General features: G+C 44.5%; 1 protein-coding gene and 1 long non-coding RNA gene across 6 annotated transcripts in view; one reads left to right on the top strand and one right to left on the bottom strand.

The window, feature by feature from the left end:
• Positions 1 to 955: 955 nt before the first annotated feature.
• Positions 956 to 11,485, bottom strand: LOC310679599. 3 transcript variants are annotated; one of them, XR_014512369.1, is made up of 4 exons: positions 10,838 to 11,485; positions 9,546 to 9,667; positions 8,057 to 8,126; positions 956 to 1,155 (listed from the first exon to the last, which is right to left on the bottom strand). It is a non-coding gene; the product is annotated as an uncharacterized lncRNA (long non-coding RNA). The 3 variants fall into 3 exon arrangements; XR_014512370.1 differs by having other exon boundaries at positions 11,286 to 11,485; XR_014512371.1 differs by lacking the exons at positions 9,546 to 9,667; positions 10,838 to 11,485 and having other exon boundaries at positions 8,057 to 8,527.
• Positions 11,486 to 12,941: 1,456 nt separating this feature from the next.
• The window catches only part of TGFBR3 (transforming growth factor beta receptor 3), a 142,279-nt gene continuing 133,868 nt past the window's right edge, over positions 12,942 to 21,352 (top strand). For 2 of the 3 annotated variants that reach the window (XR_014512318.1, XM_083444870.1), the window contains exon 1: positions 12,942 to 13,098. The gene's annotated coding sequence lies outside the window, so the exon portion shown is untranslated. The remainder of the gene's footprint in view (positions 13,099 to 21,352) is intronic. The other variant, XR_014512319.1, reaches the window with a different exon arrangement.

Here is a 21,352-nt window from a genome sequence, read left to right as displayed (position 1 = left end):
GTCCACAGACAGCTTTTCCGGGTCATATGGCCAGCATGACTAAACCACTTCTGGTGCAACAGGACACTGTGATGAGTGCCAGAGCGCATGGAAATGCTGTTTACCTTCTCGATGCAGTGGTACCTATTTATCTACTTGCACTGGTGTGCTTTCAAACTGCTAGCTTGGCAGGAGCTGGGACAGAGAAACGGGAGCTCACCCAGTCGCAGGGATTCAAACCGCTGATCTTCCGATCAGCAAGCCCAAGAAGCTCAGTGGTTTAGACCACAGCACCACCTGCGTCCCCAGTTGACTATAACCCATGATGACCCTACAAGCCACACTTGTCTATAGCTATTCTCATTGCTTCGTGGAGGCAAGAGTTTCCGCAATGTTGGTCCAGCCACTGAAAAGGTCCTGTTTCGTGTCATCATCAACCTCCACTCGTCATCTTCCATGCAGAGATACAGAAAGGGTACAATTCAAGCCGGTAAAATTATTTCTGAGTGGCAGCCGTCTATACACTGTTTCCATGGCCAGGACCTGTGTCTTTGCTCCCCACTGCAAAATCCACACTAAGGAATTGAAGGTGTGGAAAATAACAGGCCCTCCTCATGATAAAAACATCCATGACTCATTCATTATGAGAAGAGAAAGAAAGAGATTGTGTGCATCCTAAATGAGAGAAATCCTAAATATCAGAGGTAAATCTCAAGAGTTCAATGGGGCTTATACCCTGGGAAGCATTTCGGCCCAATGTTTCTCTTAAATTCCTCGTGAGCTAGTTTAACAAAAAAACACTTATTAGAAAAATACTTTATGTCTTCCGCAACTGTAATCCGATATGCTTAGGCTTTATGAGCCCTTTCCTAGCCCACTACCAAGAACAAATGAAATTTAACGTCCCCATAGACGTTGAGATATAAAATGTTCTATATAGCAATCATGAACCAAACCAAACAGCACACACAAGAAATAGTCTGACATCAGGCATTTAATAGGTAATAATATGTTACATATTGTATATTGTTGTGCGCTGAGATTCCCCGAAGCCTCTCCCAATGACGCTGAAAGCTGATATGATGCATTCTCAGCGATCTCCCCCTTTAGCGTTGATCATCAGCCTGTTAGAGAAGGAAATCATAATCCCCAGGATGATGAACTCACATAGATTCCCTGGAAAAATAAATATCCAACATAAGGCATTAATCAGCCGAGCAGAACTTTTAACCTTTGACGCATACAACTTGAGGTAGGAACAAATTGCATTAAAATTCATTCACCAAAGGCGATACAACTCGTTCCATGGGACATTCTGTTGTAGAACTGAGTTTCAGTTAATTATCATTTTGATAAAAACCCGTGGAAGGCTGGAGCGTGTTTAAAGTTCGGAACAAGTTGGGTGAGGCTTTCGGTGATGAGAGAGCAGGCTTGCAAAAACCTTCTCCTCCCCTGCCAGTGCCACTTCCCAGATCTCTCTCTCTTTTTAGAAATTAGCTACGGTGTCGGGAGAATGGGGATGATTTCATTGAAAGCATTGCAAGGAAGAATGTGTGTCTGCCTGCCTGATGTTGGCTGACCCAAGACTTTTTGCTGCTTGAGGTGAAAGTCAAGATGATGATGATGATGATGATGATGATGATAATAATAATAATAATAATAATAATAATAATAATTTATTTATACCCCGCCCATCTGGCTGGGCTTCCCAGCCACTCTGGGCGGCTTCCAAAAAAAATATTAAAATACTGTAATACATCAAACATTAAAAGCTTCCCTAAACAGGGCTGCCTTCAGATGTCTTCTAAAAGTCTGGTAGTTGTTCTTCTCTTTGACATCTGGTGGGAGGGCGTTCCACAGGGAGGGCGCCACTACCGAGAAGGCCCTCCGCCTGGTTCCCTGTAACTTGGCTTCTTGCAGTGAGGGAACCGCCAGAAGGCCCTCGGTGCTGGACCTCAGTGTCCAGGTAGAATGATAGGGGTGGAGACGCTCCTTCAGATATACTGGACCGAGGCCGTTTAGGGCTTTAAAGGTCAGCACCAGCACTTTGAATTGTGCTCGGAAACGTACTGGGAGGCAATGTAGGTCTTTCAAGTTCAGTATTATATGGTCTCAGTGGCTGCTCCCAGTCACCAGTCTAGCTGCTGCATTCTGGATTAGTTGTAGTTTCCAGGTCACCTTCAAAGGTAGCCCCACATAGAGCGTGTTGCAGTAGTCCAAGCGAAGATAACCAGAACATGCACCACTCTGGCGAGGCAGTCCGCAGGCAGATAGGGTCTCAGCCTACGTACCAGATGGAGCTGGTAAACAGCTGCCCAGGACACAGTTGGTTCTCTCCCTGCCCATGACAGAAACCAACTGAAGTAGCAGCTGAATCTTTCCTCAAAACTGGCTACAAGACAGCATCCTTGGGGGGGGGGGCATAGCATGGCGGTGGGGCCCCGTGCGCATTTGTTTTAGGGGATGCTGCACATTTGACTACTTACACCAGTCTTGCCAGCCCTGTGCCACTTTGTGAGGCTGGGATCCGATCTGAATGTTTTGCTAGGCAAATACTGTATTTGCCCAGGGAGGCCACACGCACCGTGGGGGTGGAGGTGGAGGGTGAATGGAGTCTTCCATGCCAACCCAGCCCTTGCCGTCAACACTGCCAGAACGCACCCCCCCCCCAAACAAAGCCAAGTGTGGCCGCGCTGACACATCCCTTGGATCACCTCAACCTTGCATAGCAGCGCAGGGCTGGCAAGGCAGCATGAGAAGGGATGCCACAGCCATGCACCCTTTGATTCCAGCCTCACAAAGCCTCCTTCTCATGCTGCCCTGCCAGCCCTGAGCTGCTATGCGAGGTTACAGACTCTGCTAACCCAGAAATAGTACCTCAGGTTAAGAAGTTTGCTTCAGGATGAGAACAGAAATTGTTCTCTGGTAGTGCAGCAGCAGCAGGAGGCCCCATTAGCTAAAGTGGTGCTTCAGGTTAAGAACAGTTTCAGGTTAAGAACGGACCTCCGGAACGAATTAAGTACTTAACCCGAGGTACCACTGTACTGCTTGGGTAAACTTATCTGCTTGCACAGTCTGCTTTTCAGGAGCTGCCTGCTAATGGGCAATTTAAAGACTCTTACTTTCTTATTTAAAAAATAAATAAATTGGTCTTTAGACTCCAGCTGGAGCTTGTGTGGGGTGAGGAACCTTTGCTGTACTACAACTCCCATCATCCCTGGCCATTGGCCCTGCTTGCCGGGGCTGATGGAGGTTATGTAGTTCAACAACATCTGGAGGGCCAATTGTTCCCCATGCCTAACCTAGATGATGCATTCAATCAGAGAATCATCCTTGGCCAGTCCTTCAAATAGGGGACTGTACTCTGTAAAGTAGGAACCTGGTCAACTTGCTTTTTGCTTTAATCTAATTTTTGTCCTCCGTTATCATCCTGTGTGTTATCTTTTATCCTCATTCCTTTCAGTTGTTGCAAAGGTCTCAAATAGTTTACTCTACGGTAGACCCACTGAAATACTTTAATAAGCACTTAACATTTATTTCGCACCCTTCACAGAAATGTCAGCGAGCACTTCACACTTGGAAACAAACCACGTTAAAAATAGCTGAACAAAATGTCTTCATGCCGGGATATATACTTTCACAGTTGACATGAGTGGGACTACTTTAAATAAAGTGGCACATATTATGCATTTAGGTATATTAATGTATGCAGCAATATATTCCGGTTTGATTTTTATTGGGGTTTTTTGTTTGATTTCTGTTGTAAACTACCTCAAGAAAAAAACATGCTAAAATTGAGCATTTCTGTATTATAAATACTCTGTTGAGCCAGTGCAGTCTTTGTCAACCTGGTCCTGTTCCTCCCTCCCCCTGAGGGTTTTGAACTACAACTCCCATCATCCCCAGCCAGCATGGTTAATAGTCAGGGATGATGGGAGTTGTAGTCCAAAACATTTAGAGGGTACCATGTTGGCAAAGGTTGGGCTGCTGGCTTTGTTTTCGGCTTCTTCAACCATGGAAAGGTGGCAAAGTGTGCCTCTGTGGCTCTCTCTGAGTAGTTTAAAAAAAAAAAAGGGTAAAGGACCCCTGGATGGTTAAGTCCAGTCAAAGGCAACTATGGGTTTGCAGCGCTCATCTTGCTTTCAGGCCGATGGAGCCGGCATTTGTCCACAACACAACAGAGAGCTGGAAAGGTTATTATTTTGTCCCTTTGCTGCTAATGCTGAAACATCTAAAGGTCAGGTCTAGATGCACACAGACATTCCAGTTGACCATGAGATATGTCACAAAAATCTGCCTTCTTCCTCATAGCATACTACTCAGAGGCGGGTGGCGCTGTGGTCTAAATCACTGAGCCTCTTGGGCTTGCCGATCAGAAGGTTGCCGGTTCGAATCCGCGTGACGGGATGAGCTCCCGTTGCTCTGTCCCAGCTTCTGCCAACCTAGCAATTCAAAAGCACACCAGTGTGAGTAGATAAATAGATACCACTGCAGTGGGAAGGTAGACGGCATTTCCGTGCGCTCTGGTTTCCGTCACTGTGTCCCGTTGCACCAGAAACATTTTAGTCATGCTGGCCACATGACCTGGAAAGCTGTCTGTGGACAAACACCGGCTCCCTCAACCTGAAAGCGAGATGAGCACCGCAACACCGTAGTCGCCTTTGACTGGACTTAACCATCCATGGGTCCTTTACCTTTCAGCTCTACTGATGAAACAGATGGCTTTATATCCCTGATAATAAATAGGCTGGAGTGCTGATTTGTTTCAGAATTTGGCAAAGCAATTGCTCATGCCACCCTTTTCGATGTGATTCATGTGTGCACTCAAAAGACATTTGCATGTGGTCCAAGTCATTTGCATGTGGTCAGCAACTTGTCAGATTCCGAGTTCATACAGAACAAAATTATGCAAAGCCCTTTCCTTTATTTCATTGCTTTTTTCTTTCAGGATGAATTCCTCGGGGAGTTTTTCTTTCCCAGGCTGGTGCTGCTCATTTGCGGAACTCATTTGCACCTTTTAAGATCAGTAGCAATGAGAATGTAAATCCATCTCTCCGGCTCTCTTCTTATTGCCCATGCCCCCCCCCCCTCCCACTGCCGTCCCAATTTCTTCCAACATCGGCTCTTTGACATTTAATGAAAGGCATTATATAAAAGGAAGGAATTGTTCTGCTGTCATGCTATGAATTCCAGCGAAATAGTGGCATTCTAAAGTATTCTCAGTTAATCTCACTTATGACAGGCAGCTTTGTGTGAGAACATGTTCATTAGTTAAAGGTGAACTTGAGAAGTGCACCAGTTTCAAAATGTGCTCAGCTTCCCCAATGAGCATTTAATTTGTTTCTTGGGGAGCCTCTTCCGAGTGCATATTTCTCCTCTCAGTGATGTCACTCTCCCTTGCAAATGCCATAAATCAGAACTGATCCTATGCGAAATACCATATCTATATCTATTGCATAGCCTTACTAATTTCGGACGGCAAAAGCATTTTTTTAAAAGGTGAGGAGGTCATGGGAGAGACTCATTCATGCTAAGAAAGAACTATTTCATTCCTAGAATTGAGCTTCAACTGAAAATAAGAATTGAGAATAGTACCAAACTGTACCTTTACTTGAGCAGCTGTTTATATTATAAGAACAATATCTAGCAACTGTCTCATGACTACTGAGTCTGTCAAGCAATTAGATAATTTGTAATTGACTAACCACCTGCTTTTTAACTCATTAATCATTTGAAAAATGATCATTCCAACACATGTATTTATATATTGGCATATTTATTCACTTGCCTATACAGTGTTACCTCGGGTTACAGACGCTTCAGGTTACATACGTTTCAGGTTACAGACTCCGCTACAGAAATAGTACCTCGGGTTAAGAACTTTGCTTCAGGATGAGAACAGAAATTGTGTGGCGGCAGCGGGAGGCCCCATTAGCTAAAGTGGTGCTTCAGGTTAAGAACAGTTTCAGGTTAAGAACGGATCTCCGGAACGAATTAAGTATGTAACCAGAGGTACCACTGTAGAGCTTTTGAACTTTAATGGTTATTTTCCATCCCCTTGCAAATAAAGATTCTGTGGCCGTCTCAGACCTGATCACTTTGGCACACACATTAAGGCTGCTGTGTTAGAGTTCACAATCCAGTTTTAATTCCCCAAAAATGACTCCCACCTTTAGCTTGTTAAAGGTGCTAGGAAGGATAAACTATAGTTCCCAGGACTCGGGGGGGGGGGGTCATGTGCTATAAAAGTACATTTAATGTATGGCGTTTGCAGGACCTTAAATCTGACCCAAAAACGTGTTTAGGTATTAGATATTTAGGAGGCAGGTTTTCACGGAAAACCTAAGAAGGTCCAAGAAGATTAAATGATAGTGTGATGAAGTGACTCATTCACTTTCCAATACCCTCTAGTAGCAGGTGTGGGTTGGGTGCAGGAAGGTAACTGTGTGAGAGAGGAAACTAAGAAGATTGCTGTTTGAATGAGACTCATCAACAGCAACAAACTGAGTTGAGTAGAGATCTTCGGGTGCCAACTGTGTCTCCCTGGAGATCTGATGCCAGAACAGTGGGCTTTAGCTGTCTGTTAAGCCATGTTTCCACCTAGGCTCAACCCACCGTATTTTTCGCTCTATAAGTTGCACCTGACCATAAGATGCACCTAGTTTTAGAGGAGGAGAACAAGGAAAAAAACATTCTCTCCCTCTCTGCTCAGCACCTCTCCAGCAAAGTGGGAGGAGAAGCAGAGCACCTTCCATTTCTCCTCCTGCTTTGCTGAAGGGGCGCTGCGCAGAGAGGGAAAGCTGTGCCGCGCCTCTCCAGCGAAGCGAAGCAAGGAGAGCAAGAGGGATCAGTGCGCACTGATCCCTCTTGCTCTCCTGGCTTCAGTGAAAGCTGCGCAGGCTGCATTCCCTCCATAAGACGCACACACATTTCCCCTTACTTTTTAGGAGGGTAAAAGTGTGTCTTATAGAGCGAAAAATACGGTATATATTTGAAAATAATCACAAATATTACATATTCCCAGTGAAGCCTGGACCATTAAGACAAATGGGGCATTGCCCCATCAACATCCATCTCAGCCTGCACACCACCTGCCTGGTTTTTTTTACTTGCAACTAGTCTAGGGGGCAGCACTACCTGTCATCTTTCTCCTGCTCCTTAGTCCCTTAGCTCCAGGGAAACCCAGGGTATAAATAATAAATTATTATTATTATTATTAATTATTATTATTATTATTATCCCATGATTTCTAGGCACGCGTCCACTACTTTCCCCAGGGAAAATCCACTGTTTATGGCTGAATGGAACAAACATCAAGCAAACAGTGGGTTTCCCCAGGGGAAGCATTTGAAGAAAAGAAAGATGGAGGATGAGGATAAAACTTAAATGAGTTGGCTCTATCTGTCATTGGCTCTAGCTCTACCCTGCTGTTGGCCTCCTGGCCTGCTGCCCATTCCCAATTGGCACCAGCCATCACTGTGTATTCCAAGAAGCCTCCAGTAACCTGGGGCACCCCAAGTTTCGAGTTAATGGGAAAACTTCCAGTTGTGACTTTACTCTCAACAAGCACTTGGATCTTTTCCAGGAATTCTGTGAGTAACAGTTAGGACACAGTATTGGAAGTGAAGTCAATTTCAAGCCAGCGAACTGTGTTCCGGTCCTCTGGGTTCTGTGCCCTGATGCACAAATAAAGCTAATACCACAAAATTCCCGAAGTGGAGCAGCCACAAACCCCAATTGAATTAAGGCTAGCACAGGTGCCCTTTATTAATTCATCCGACCAAAAGCTATAGCAGTTTTACAACTCACAAAAGCATGGAATAAAAATATGTCTGGATCATCGTTTTTGCATTTTGATCAGAAATCCTTTACAGGATTCTTCTATGGGAGAAAAAGCAACGGTATTGTCATCAGTCTCCAATTAGACACACACACACACAGAGGAATTAGTATTTAAATTCAAATCAGATTTCTGAGTATCATCCAATTTCCTTCAATGGGTTTACACTCTAGGATTATGGTCCTAGAGGCTAGAAAATGTTTAACGTTTAAATGTGCAGATACAGCTGCAGCTTACCCTTTTCACTTCAAGTTCATGGGACTTTCCTCTCCCACACCTCTCTGGTCACACAGAAAGATTATGCATCCTAAAAGTAGCAGAGCAGTGATAAGGCAGAGCAGTGGCACGCTGCAACATGCAGAACGTTCCAGCAAGTTCAAAACAGAAAGTCGAGAGAGATTGGCCCCAACTTGTGCCCGACCCTCGTTCTGGCGGCATTCTTGCTTGGGCTTGTTTTATTCACAAATCACACCCTGAGCACATGCCTGATATATGGTATTCCATGCCACAGATTTACCTAAGAGTTTAGAAGTATGAATCTGGAATGATGCTGCCCTGCTGATTCCGCAGAACAGGAGATGTGAAATGAGTGGAAATTATTGGGATATAAGTGGAACCTGCATCAGTTCTGCTTAGGGTTACAGCCAGTCATGCCTTATTCCTGATAGGAGAGCCTGAGACTCTGAATCTCAGGGTCGTGCGTTCGAGTCCTACCTTTTGCAAAAGATCCCTGTATTGCAGGGGGTTGGACTAGATGAGCCTCGTGGTCCCTTCCAACGCTACGATTCTGCAATTCCATTCCATTTACACTGCCCTGCTCAGTCATTCATTTTTCTGTAGCTACAATGTACACCCAGTTCTCATTGTACTTTGTGAGGAGTTCCCCAGCCTAGTTCCCTCCCTAAACTGAAGACAATTTTGTACTCCTTCAAACCTTGGTGTTTCCCCAAGCCTGCTGATACCTTCCCTCTTGTTTGCAGGTGCTGCTGTTTTTGGCTACATCAGAATCTCTTCCCCCTGAAGTGATCGTTCTGTACAGATATTCCAAAACAAAGCCAAGCCAAATCAAAGCAGCCTGGTTATTCTACCACACTGTCTCTCTCAACATCAACCATAAACGAAGCTGATCCTGATTCAAAACCAGGGTTGCCATTTTTCAAAAAGTAAAAACAACTAGGACACCCAGAAAGTTGTTGAGCTTTTTTTTTTTACAAAAACGCTAAAAAAACAAACCCAGAATTTTTCAACTGACTTGCCTAAGATCCAGGACAAAGCCCCAAAAGGCAACCCTAATAAAAGCATTTAAGGGGGGTCTGGATTAGAGCAATGGCATGGGGGGTAAGGTTGGACCCCCCCCCCCCGTTCCATGGACCTGATCCAAATAAGGGTGGGGAGGCTCTGAATTTATAAATAAAATTATGTTGGGCAGTCCAAACGCAGAGCTCCAATGTAACATGTAGTTTGGACCTTACTTCCAAATAAATAGCCACAGGATTGGGCTGTGCATGGCATGCCTGAGACTTCGTGCATTATTACACCGGAAAAAGTCTCTCTACCCAATCTGGGAGTTCTGCTTGGCAGCTCAAGTTCTAACTGCTAGACGACGTCTGCTCATTTACTCCTTCATTGCTACAAAATAGGAACAGTGAGTCATTCACTTAAGATGAGTCAGCATAGAATTGATTAGAAACAGGAGCCTCCCCAGGAATTTGGCTTTTATACTTACTTGATTTTGAGACTCTTCAGCAGCAATCGCTGTTCTGAGTTAATTTCCTCCTAGGCAGATTTTAATGTCATATTCTTCTTCCAGAGCTAGGGCCAGTGTGGTGTCATTGTTAGAGTGTCGCACTAGGACATGGGAGACCAAGGTTCAGGGTTCAAATCTCCACTCAGTCAACTAGGTGACCTTAGGCTTGTCATTGGGCCTCTGCCTAACCTACCTCACAGGGTTGTAGTGAAGATAAAACGGGGAGGAAGAAAACTAGGTTATGCCACCTTGAGCAGTTTTGGAGGAAGGGTGGGATTAAAAAAGTGCAAGGAACAAATGGTCCTGCTCCAGGCATCTGCTCCTTCAAAACTCTGCCTAAGAAAGTGGCCAGGAGTTTCCTGGTCTTGGGGAGGGGATAATGAGAACTGCTTAACGCTGGATAAATTGGGATGCAATAATGCAGGTTAGGGATGCGGGTGGCGCTGTGGGTTAAACCACAGAGGCTAGGACATGCCGATCGGAAGGTCGGCGGTTCGAATTCCCGCGACGGGATGAGCTCCTGTTGCTCGGTCCCTGCTCCTGCCAACCTAGCAGTTTGAAAGCACGTCAAAGTGCAAGTAGATAAATAGGTACCACTCCAGCGGGAAGGTAAACGGCGTTTCTGTGCGCTGCTCTGGTTCGCCAGAAGCGGCTTAGTCATGCTGGCCACATGACCCGGAAGCTGTACGCCGGCTCCCTCGGCCAATAAAGTGAGATGAGCGCCGCAACCCCAGAGTCATCCACGACTGGACCTAATGGCCAGGGGTCCCTTTACCTTTACTTTAACACTGGTTAAATTGGGACACACAGGGAGGCAAGCTTTTATGGCAGAATGCAAAGGAGCACAGCAGGCATGCTTCTGCCATTCAAGCTGGGGCAGGAAAAACTTTTTCAGCATGAGGGCCACATTACTTTTGGGGCAGCCTTACGAGGGCCACAAGTCAATGGTGGGCAGGGCCAGAGGCAAAAACTGAAGGCCTAATGTCAATGTTAGCTTTGTAATATAGGCTAGTTTCCTTACCCCTTCCTACCTTCCAAGCGAATGACATGAACAGATTTCAAGGATGCATTTTCAGCCAAGGAGTTCTGAGGGCCAGGGAGAGAGGCTGGGAGGGCAGTATTTAGCCACCTGCCCCGAGGTTCCCCATCCCTTCTTTATTGTGCAATCAACAGGTTGACTGTCAGTATTCTATTTACGTTTATATTATATCAGGGTCACATTGAATACTTTTGGGTGTAAAAGTTAATGAGTTAGGCATTCTAAGGATTACCTGGAGCACCTGATGGAGAATCTCGGGGCGGGGGGAGGGGGAAATCCTGTCTTTCCCCATCCTCTGTCCTATCACTCCACTCCTTTTATCTATTTGTCAATTTAATTGTATCTTTTGGGATTTGGGCATCATGAGGTGGGGGGTCTGAAAGGGTGGCAAGATGGGAAGAGGTGAGAGACACCATTTCATGAGAAAGGGTTGTGGAAGATAAAGATTGGATTTATTATGTGCAAATGTTCCGGGAATATAAGTTGTTGTATTAGATTTAAAATAATAAAAACTGAATTAAACTAAAGAGAAAAGTCAGAGCGGGGATTTGTAACAGAGAAACAAGGGGGTGATTCACTTTGTTCTGCACTGGGAGTAACTAACTGTCCCTATTGCAAATGGAGAAATCTTAACGTGATGGTGGTGGTGGGGACGCGAAGAATAAATCATGTTTAAATACTTGCAGTCTCGGTTCTGCATTGTCATGTACGATCCAGCTGTTAATGATTTGAATCTTTTGTTGCGTGCAGTTCCTGTCTGGGGGAGTAGCAGTTATGCAACACAGGATGAAAATCCCATTGAATCCTGCAGGAATGCAGTGTTGACTTTAAAGCTGCAATCCTAAGCCGCCTTTCTAGCAAGTTCTCTTGAACTTAAGCGAGGTTTGCTCCTGAATAGACATACATAGGATTGTGCTATGCAGGAGGCCACCAAGAACCAGTCTAAAATTCATTGGTCAGGAATGAGTTGGGATCGCTGGCAGAATATTTCCTTGGTGGGGGACAGGGCAGTCGGTGTAAAGGTTTTTTTAATTAAAAAAGCTGAAGAACTTTGTTGGTTTCCACAAAGCTCCACAATTTTTGTGGTTCCCTAAAATAAAGCTCCACAATTTTTGTGGTTTCCTAAAATTCTCAACAATTTCAGTGCCCCCCCCAAAAAAATCTCAACAATTTTGTTGGTTTCCTTAAAAGGCAGAAATGACGCCTGGGGGGAATTTCTGAAATGTGGCGCTTTGTACTGGATCTTAGGCAAATCAATTTGGCACCAATTTTGGGGGTGCCCTTAAAAAAAAATATCAACAATTTGGGGGGTTTCCTAAAAACAACTTTTGGGGTGTCTTGGTTTTTACGTTTTGAAATATGGCAACTCTACTCATTTTCCCAGTAGTGATGTATGGAAGTGAGAGCTGGACCATAAAGAAGGCTGATCGCCGAAGAATTGATGCTTTTGAATTACAGTGCTGGAGGAGACTCTTGAGAGTCCCATGGACTGCAAGAAGATCAAACCTCTCCATTCTGAAGGTGCTCACTGGAAGGACAGATTGTGAAGCTGAGGCTCCAATACTTTGGCCACCTCATGAGAAGAGAAGACTCCTTGGAAAAGACCCTGATGTTGGGAAAGATTGAGGGCACAAGGAGAAGGGGACGACAGAGGATGAGATGGTTGGATAGTGTTCTTGAAGCTACCAGCATGATTTTGACCAAACTGCGGGAGGCAGTGGAGGACAGAAGTGCCTGGCGTGCTCTGGTCCATGGGGTCACGAAGAGTCGGACACGACTAAACGACTAAACAACAACTCAAACCTGGCAGCGAAATTCTGCACCAGCTGGACATGCCCTGGGGGGGGGGGGGAGAGAGAGAGATGCAAATGTTGCAATGACCAATTTCAGAAGTTTTGAGTTGGAGAAAGTGATATATCCGACTTGTCCGGCGGCGACCTTTAACCTAGAGAGGATCCCGCTGGGAACGGCTAGGGAAACTGTCCGGATTTAGGAAGACTGAGCTGAAATATTGCACAACGTGTTTTTAAGCAGCCGGGACCGGGAAGAGAGGGAGGGAGCAGCGGAGGAGACGGAGCCCCAAGCCGAAAGACCGGGGTCTTCCCATGTTTCCTTCCGCCACGAGGAGCCCCTTCCCCCCCAAAAAATAATAATCTGGAGTCCGTGAGAAAGCGCCACTGCGAACGTACAATTTCCCCGTCCACCCTCCGGGGCTCCCCGAAGGGGACTGAAAGACCCACCGAGGCGCGCGAGGGGAGAAAGAGCGAGAGGGGCGTGTCCCCCGCGAGCCCCGCCCCCGCCCCTCCGCCCAATGGGAAGCCTTCTCCGCTCTGAGCGGCGGGGCCGCGCGCCACTCCCGTCCGTTCCTCCGGTTCTCCTCCGAGAGGCTTCATCGGGGAGTCTTCTCCGCCGCTTCCTCCGGACTGAAGGAGAGGCAGAGCCGGGAGAAAAGGGGCATCGCGCTCCGAGAGGAGAACTTCGGTTATTTGCCAGGTAGGAGCCCGGCGTGTGTGGGGTGTTTGTGGGGAGAGAGTGGGGCACGGCTGGGGGGGGGGGAGGTTGGGGAGGGAAGCGGCGGCGCCGTGTGGACGCAAATGCGGGGCAGTCCCGGGATAGAGGCGTTTTTGAGCCGCGCGGTGTGTCCGCTTCGGCCCACGAAACCACCTTCTTCAACCCGAAGACCTGAAGCCCCTCGGAAGAAGCTGGCTAACCTCCGTCTCTTCTTCCTTCCTGAGAACAGCATAAGACGAGGAAATCCTCCCGCGAAGAAAAGTCACGTTTTGTGTTTCCACCCTCGCGGGAAACATGTCCTGGTAGCAGGGGTGGATTTTTTTTTTTTATGGGAACAAAATCGGAAACCCCTCACGAGTGGGGTAGTTTAATATATAGGTTCGTTTCTGAGAGGAGCAAACGGTTTTGGTTTATGCCAGGCGACTTTTTATACGCCGAGAGGAGTCGCTTCCTTGGCGCAGGAACTCTTGCAGGATTGGAGATCCGAGGGAGACAACAAACAACAACAACAGAAATCTCGTGAGTCCTAAAAACACACGCACGACAACAACAGAAAGACCGTGCAACCTGAAAAAGAGAGACAAGGCATGCACTTTTGAGAGTCAAGAAAATCTTTCATGAAAATAAATCTGTAAAAAAGACAACAGCGACACACTAATGGATTTAGCTAAAAGCCATCGCAAATCCAGTTAGAGATCCGACAAACAAAATGAAATAAAAAGTAAAAACCGGGGTGTGTGTGTGTGCGTGCGTGCAACATATCAGATCAGTCAGTCCCCTTGCACAATCTGCAGCATGGTCTTTAATGAAAACAGCAGGAATACTTTTAAAATAAACCCCTCTTGCCCCCCCCCCCAAAAGTGCAGCGACTCAGTGGGAGCTTTTGAGCGAAGTTCACAGTAGGAAATTGCCTGTCTCTGTGATGGAAGTTGATCTTTTACATCATTTCATTTTTTAAAATTTGTCTTTTTGATTCTGTGCAGTTGTGCATTCAGGCACGTGCCCAAAGCAGTTCTTATGGCGTTCTGTGTGTTGTTTACTATTGCGCAACTGCTACTATTATGCTTCTGAGTTTTTGGCTATGATTTCCCTTTTGATTTGTGAAGCATCTGAACTATGCTGCTCTTGCTGTGTTTACATTTTGATAAAAAGTTTCTGGGACCATACTCCCATATAACAGCAATACATCACTGTTTTTAAATGGTGTAGCCAAAACATCTTAGCGTAATGCTGCATTTTCTTTACTTCTTAAAACACCAGTGTTAGGTGACACAGCTTGTTGCAGGCTTTTTGTGTGATCCCGGGAAGGTTTGTAAACTTTGTGTTGTGGGTGTGGACCAGGAATAAATGAAATCAAGTGGATGAATACTATTGAAGAGCTCTGGATGGACGGAAACTTAGGCTGCACACCTACTTAAGAATAAGCCTAGTTGAAATTGCTGGGGCTTGCTTTTGGGTAAACTTGCATAGGATTGGACAGTTGGACATGTGTTTTAACTCTCCTGGGAGCACTAGTATATTGGCATTTAAATGAGTGTGTTCAAGAAAGTTACATTCTCAGTCTCATGTTCACTTACTTGGGAGTAATATCCACTGAATACAGTGAGTTATTTGGAGTAAACTTGCATACAGCTGGGCTGCCAGGCAGTGTCATTCCAGGACGGCAAGAGCAAGTTTGGTTTGTGGATTTTCGAGTGTAGGTTTGCCATTTGTGGTTTTGTGGTATTGACTGAATTGGACAGAGCAACAACCAGCATAATATGTCGTTTGGACGAGTTGTACAAAATTATATCCTTCTGATTATTGCTGTTTCATTCTTGTGGCTACATCTTTCAATGCAGAAGGATAACACTGTAAGTTAATACAGCTTTGCATGTCTGGACTGTTTCTATCAAATGTTTGTAGCCAATGTATGGTTGTTTAGTGTTCTGTATTTAACCAGCTGATTTTTTTAAAAGGCTGTCCCTCACTTTAGACCATTTCTTTGTCATGAAGTGTGCATAAGAGGGAATCACTGTTTTCCTGTTTAAAACAAAAACAAAAAACAAAAAGTACTCTTGAATCAGAGTTAAGTAGGTTGTATTATTACTTGACTCCTAAATGTAGGTTCAATAATCATACTTTTTTGCTGCCCCCTTGGGACCTTTTGCAACTTCACTGAAGTTGAAGAAGTTTGTAGTTACAGTCAAATCATTACCAACTCTTCCCTGAATGTGAACCAGATCGCTATGTTTCAATCATTCTTTGTTGCCTGATTTTAGTGCACAACATTTAAATGCCTTTTACTTTCCTTTATAAAACAAAGCTGAAAAACTCCAGTAACAAAATTCTCTGTGGTGTTTTGGTCCTTGTTGTGCCAGTTAAAAATGCTTAGGAATGGTGTGTGTCAAAGTCATTAACAGAATCATCCCATGTATGTCCACTCAGAATTAAGTCACATTGTGTTTAATGGGGCTTACTCAGTAAGCCGCATTGAACTGAATATGAAGCAATCCTGTGCACACATTAACTGTATGTAAGTCCTATTGGAAACAATGGGACTAAATTCTATGTACTGTACTTTAAGGCTTCAGCAACAGACATTGGCACAACTATGTGCATGCCATATCCCCTGTTCCTACTTTTTACTACTAAGCAGCATTATTTCCACTCTAACTCTCTCAACATACATTCATGCAGTGAGGAACAGCAAGCCAAGTTTCCTTCTAGTCAAGGTGAGAAGAGCGAGTACATTTCAGCTGTCTGACAGTGAAAACCTGATTCATGGTAGCTGTTCTCACCATGTCACACTTATCCCTACAAAGCCATCCTATTAGCATCTGTTAAATATAATAGTGCAACTCAACAGACCCCTGAACATTCACATCCGCATCAGTGCAGCTGCTTTCAATGCCAAAGTGAATGTCATACTGTCACAGTTACTATGCATATCAACTGTACTGTCCTAGTGTTATTAAAGTCAGTGGGAGTTGACTTTTGAGTAAATATGCATGGGGTCAGATTGTAAACGTTTGGGTGGAAATGATAGATAGGTTGGCTTTTATGACGCCTAAAGAAAACAGTGTTCAGTGTGATGCTTAAAGATGGGTAAAGGCCGTAGCTTGGTGATACGACTTTGTGTGTAGAAGGTCCACGTCCAATCTCCAATTTTTTTATATTAATAAATATCAGGACTGATCCCTGAAATTTTTATGCTGCTGGTTGTATCTTGTACGCAATGTGTGTCCTCTAAGAAGACAATGCAATCAATGGTATTTATTTATTTTAGTTGGGAGGGACTGTGACTCAGTGGAAGAGCACATAGTGGCCCACTTCCCCAGGTCAGAGAGGCTGGAGCTTGAAGCTGTTGCTTCAGCAATGAAGCAGCTCAGACTGGGAGCTTATATATAGACCTGGAGGCTCCATCTCCTTCCTGTCAGGTGCTGAGGAGTTTCCTTGTGCTCCTCCCTCCTGAATAGCCTTACAGATAGCTAGCCAGGTCCTTTGGTAGCCACTCTTAAGTTCTTTCATGGCTCACCATCTCATCTGCTCTTGTGGCCACAGGGGAGGTCTGAGAGCAGGCCAGGAACCCAAGCAGCTGGTGGGGAGGTCTTCAGTCTGGAGTAAGGATGTCCAGGTCCAATGGTTCCTTAGGATCATTGGTGGTAGGGAGACATTCTGGAGAGTCCTGCTTCCTTGCTTATCAATGGAGGAGGCATTTGGGGTTGAGGTCTGACCAGGGTTGCATCCTGACTTTGGCTTTGTGCATAAAGAAGGTTTAACATTCGGTCCCTGGCCTCTCCAGTTAAAATAATTATTGTAATAACCAGGTAGGTAGTGGCAAAGACCTCTGCCTGCACATTAGGGAGCCTTCTGAAACTTTGTGTCCTCCAGATGTTTGTTGTTGAGCCCCAGCTCCCATCAGCCCAGCCAACATGGCCTGCGAGCAGGGAATTTAACATGGGGGGGGGGGGGGCTCACCACTACATCCTGTTTGATGTTAAAATTGAGCCTCTACCCCAGAGCTTAGATGGGATTGTGGCAAATATGCTTTTTAAAAAGCATGCAGATGTGCAGTTTGGGATTGAGAGAGAGTCCATTTTTCCCAGAGAAAGCCTGGGAGAAAAGATAAACTTTGCAGCATGCCCTAAAAGTCACTATTCTTGTGCTCTAGTGACCAACTGGGGAATGCAAGTTCAAAGATGAAAATCCTTTGCTACAACTTTCTGTTTTGCAAGGGCTGTAAGGCTATAAACCTATACCTACTGTATTTTCTTTTGTGTAAGTACCATTAAACACAAAAGGGTTTGCTTCTGAGCATACATGCATAGGATTGCACTGTAAGCCAGCAACTTATTGGCTTTAATTTCTCAGCTGCTTTAAGACTGAGGCACCATAATCGTGGAACAGAAGCAATCTTTGCCACAGCAAGGAACTGAATGCCTGGCAACGGACACGTTAAATGGGAGCTAGCCAAAATAAATACTATTGTTTTCCCATAGATATTTTTTGCAATTAAAATGTTACAGAGTTTTTAAACATTTAAAAAGATGTAAAGAACAGCTAACACTGTGAGCTTATTACTATATCTACTGAATATTATCTAAAAGGTATCAAGTGTTATTGGGGGGCAGGGAACTAAATAAAGGCAGCAAACTCATTAAAAAAAAATAGTTAAGTACAGGATTGTGGCTCTGGATGCCTTGATAGAAGAGCAAGGTAGGAGTGCTGAATCTATTATGTTAAAGCAATTATTTTCACTCTGCTTTGATTCTGAAAACCAACCTAGCAACCTATTATGAAATTGCTTTTAATCAAGTAACCAGAGGGGTAATGAGATCTCTATTCAAATATTTTTGATATAGTTCAACAAAGGTCTTGACACCTGGAAAAGCTAAGTTGTGATTGGAAACATAGAAAGCTGCTTTTCACCAGATCAGACTACAGTGGTGCCCCGCAAGACGAATGCCTCGCAAGACGGAAAACCCGCAAGACGAAAGGGTTTTCCATTTGCAGAGGCGCTTCGCAGGACAAATTTCCCTATGGGCTTGCTTCGCAAGACGAAAAATGACGAAAAAATTTGAATTTTTTTTTGCTCCAAAACCCCTTATTTTGAATCGCTAAGCTGCTAAAAGCATTTTAGCAGCAAAACCGCTAATCCCCCACCCCTTAAAAAGCCGTTTTTAGCCCTTAAATCACTAATAGCGCTAATAGCGCTACTCCGTCAATGGGCTTGCTTCGCAAGACGAAAAAACCGCAAGACGAAAAGACCCGCGGAACGGATTCTTTTCGTCTTGCGAGGCACCACTGTATTTCCCAATCTAGCCTAGCATTGTCTGTTCCCAGCCTTCCTCAATCTGGTGCCTGCTAGATGTTGTTGGACTACAACTCCCATTATCTAAGAGTTGTAGAATGAGAGTTAATTCCTTGCACTCATAATAAACACTAGTTACAAGTTGCACACAACTTTATCAGCTGGGGGGGGGGGTTGATTTGACTTCAGCATGATCCAGCCATAGAGTGTAGTGGGCCAGAGGGAGCTTTTGAGTCTCCAGCTTCCAAGAGTAGCTCACCTCTTCCTTTCAGAACATGTTTTATGTCTGTGCCTAGTAATAAAGCCAGCACATTTTCCACCAGATTTCTGTGATAGACTCTCAAGACCCTGCTGAATGTAGTTTAAAATTCCACACGATTTTAACAAGTGTTGTAAATCTTGAAAACTACAAATGGTGCTTACTAAAAAAGGACAATAATCTCCAAATGCCACAGTTCTGTTCATCAAGTGTTATTGAACTGACATGATGTTGACTTTAAATGTTGGTATGTGTCACTAGTAATCATTTGTCACGTAGATCTATCCTGACCTCCTACCCTTTCTTGGCTGTTGTTTTGACTATAGAATACTGATGTTCTAGAAAACATAGTTTTTGTGATCCACTTTGACAATGGTTGTTGTTCTCTTTGATTATTTATTTATTATTCTCTGTTATTAGAATGGGAGGGGTACAACACAGTTGTAGATCACATATTTTGCTTGTGTAAGAGCTCGGGCTTCATCCTGAGAACCTCCAGTTTAAAGTTTCTTAGGTAACAGGTGCCGAGAAACACCTTTGTCTGAAACCTAGAAAGCCCCTGGCAGTCAGAGTAGGCTAGGGGTGAAGAACTTTGTTGTTCTCCAGATGTTATGGACACCAGCTTACAGCCAATATGGTCAATGGTAAGAAAAAAATGGGATATGTAGTTTAATATATGGAGGACCACAGGCATACCAAACCTGGTCTACACTTTAAAAATGTGCTAGCAAGGCAGTTTGAGGACTGATTCCCTAGAGATTTGAAATAGTATAGATCTATTGCACATTAATTCAGGGAACTTCCCCTCCCCCCAATATGGTGAGGGTTCTGGGTACAGGCAGGCAGTTACTGTATTTCTGAAGAGCACTGGGAACAGCTTCCCCCTTAATTTTGTACAATGACACTAGCGCTGATCCAGTACTTGTAGCTTGATATCTGTAGAAATGGAATGGGAGGGAACAGAGTCACTGTGGGAAGAAATGCTTGTGCATTCCTATCCTAATTGCAGTTGATTCTTCTAGCCTGGCAAGTCAAGGGGCTGTTGAAACTGAGAAGACTGAATGGCAACGAGATTCTAGTCTGATCAGTTTCACTCTTGGCTTAGGGAAAAAACTGTCCTTGAATGACAGAGCAACGTTTAAAGAGGCAGCCTTGCACTGCTTCTTCACTTCTTTAAGAACAGCTGCATGTGTATGAGAGTTTGCAAAAGAATAAAGTGTGTGTGTGTGTGTTGTGTGCCAAGGGCAGCATCCTTTTGCAAGAATGGGGGGATTGTGAAAACATCTAGCAGTCCAAAATGCATGGTTGGTGGGCAGTGCAAAGGCTGGATTGTGTGAGGAGACAAGGAGAGTGTCATTGTCGCTAAATTGGGTATTCTGGCCTATGTGAAATGTGTTTCAAGTAGCAGCTTTTCCCTTGGAGTTGTTGAGTGGGTTTATATGTGTGGCTTCAGATCATTGTGGGTTAATGCGTGTGTGTCTGTGTGGGCTTGAATATGGCCTACCACCTATGGGGACCACAGATTGGAAAAACATTTGCCTCCCTACCATAGTGCCTCTGTAGTGGCCATCATTCAATGGTATGATGACTTAAGTGCAATTAGCTCTTTTATAGCTTCACTGGACTGAAAAGCAGCACAATGCTGAAGGCACTTTGGGGATTACCTTTGGATCAGTTTCTTGGTCTCTTTCCATCAAAAATGCCGTTATTTTCTCCTTGGGAGCATCAAGTTTTAAAATCTATGCATTGCAGCTGAAAGCAGTGCGTATCCTCCTAGTGTAGCTGTACGCAACGTCCCTTATTCATCATTTAGAAGGTTATTGTGCTGAACTTTTTGCGGTATAAGCAAAAAACCCCTAACCTTCAACTATACGTAGATTAATGCCAGTTGCAGTTCTTCATATACATTGTGGGAACACTTCATCTCAACAGCATATGTATTTTTTCAAAGGCAAAAGGTTTTCACTCTGATAAACGTCATTTTCAATCGGAAGCATTGAACTAAAGCTTAAGCAGATGGCCCGGACCAGTTTCTCAGTTTCTGCATGCAAGGGATGGTTTAGTGATAAGAATTTGAGATTAAATTTGCTATACCAGACCTTGAAGGAGACCTGTTTAGATTGCAAGAGAATAGCTTATCTGAAGGTCATGATCTGCATAAAGCTAGTTTTCTTTCTTCCTTTCTTTTAAAAATTGCATTTCTGAGAGGCTGTGCCTCATTGTTAAGTCACGACAGAGGAGGTTTTGGCTATGAGTTTACTTTGGCTGATTTCATCGCAGCTGTGTAGATTTAGTGAAGGCTTGATACTGCAAATGCTTTCCCCACTGAAGCCAGTGGCTGTTGGGGTGGTGGTTAGACGGAGACAAGTGAATCACCATGAAGGCAAAGTTCACATATTCAAGATCTGTGTCCAGAGATCTATAGGACCTTTAGGACACATACAGAGCAGCTGAGAGGAGAGGACACAGCTTGCCTATGGGAGTATCCATGTAATACAAGGATGGGGTACCTCAGGAATCCTCTCTTAACTGGAACCTAGCAATTCTTCCGAGGCCACACCCTCCTCTAGCCTTGCTTTGTACTCAAGTATGTTTGCCTGGCTGGAATGTGCCCTTAAAGTCTGATAGTGCATCTCACTTTCCTAGATTGAGGATAGAGAAGGGTGTGTGACTGCGTATAGAAA

This window comes from Podarcis tiliguerta (assembly GCF_965153285.1).
Source record: "Podarcis tiliguerta genome assembly, chromosome: 6".
Lineage (NCBI taxonomy): Eukaryota > Metazoa > Chordata > Lepidosauria > Squamata > Lacertidae > Podarcis > Podarcis tiliguerta.
This window is presented reverse-complemented; position numbering and strand designations above follow the sequence as displayed.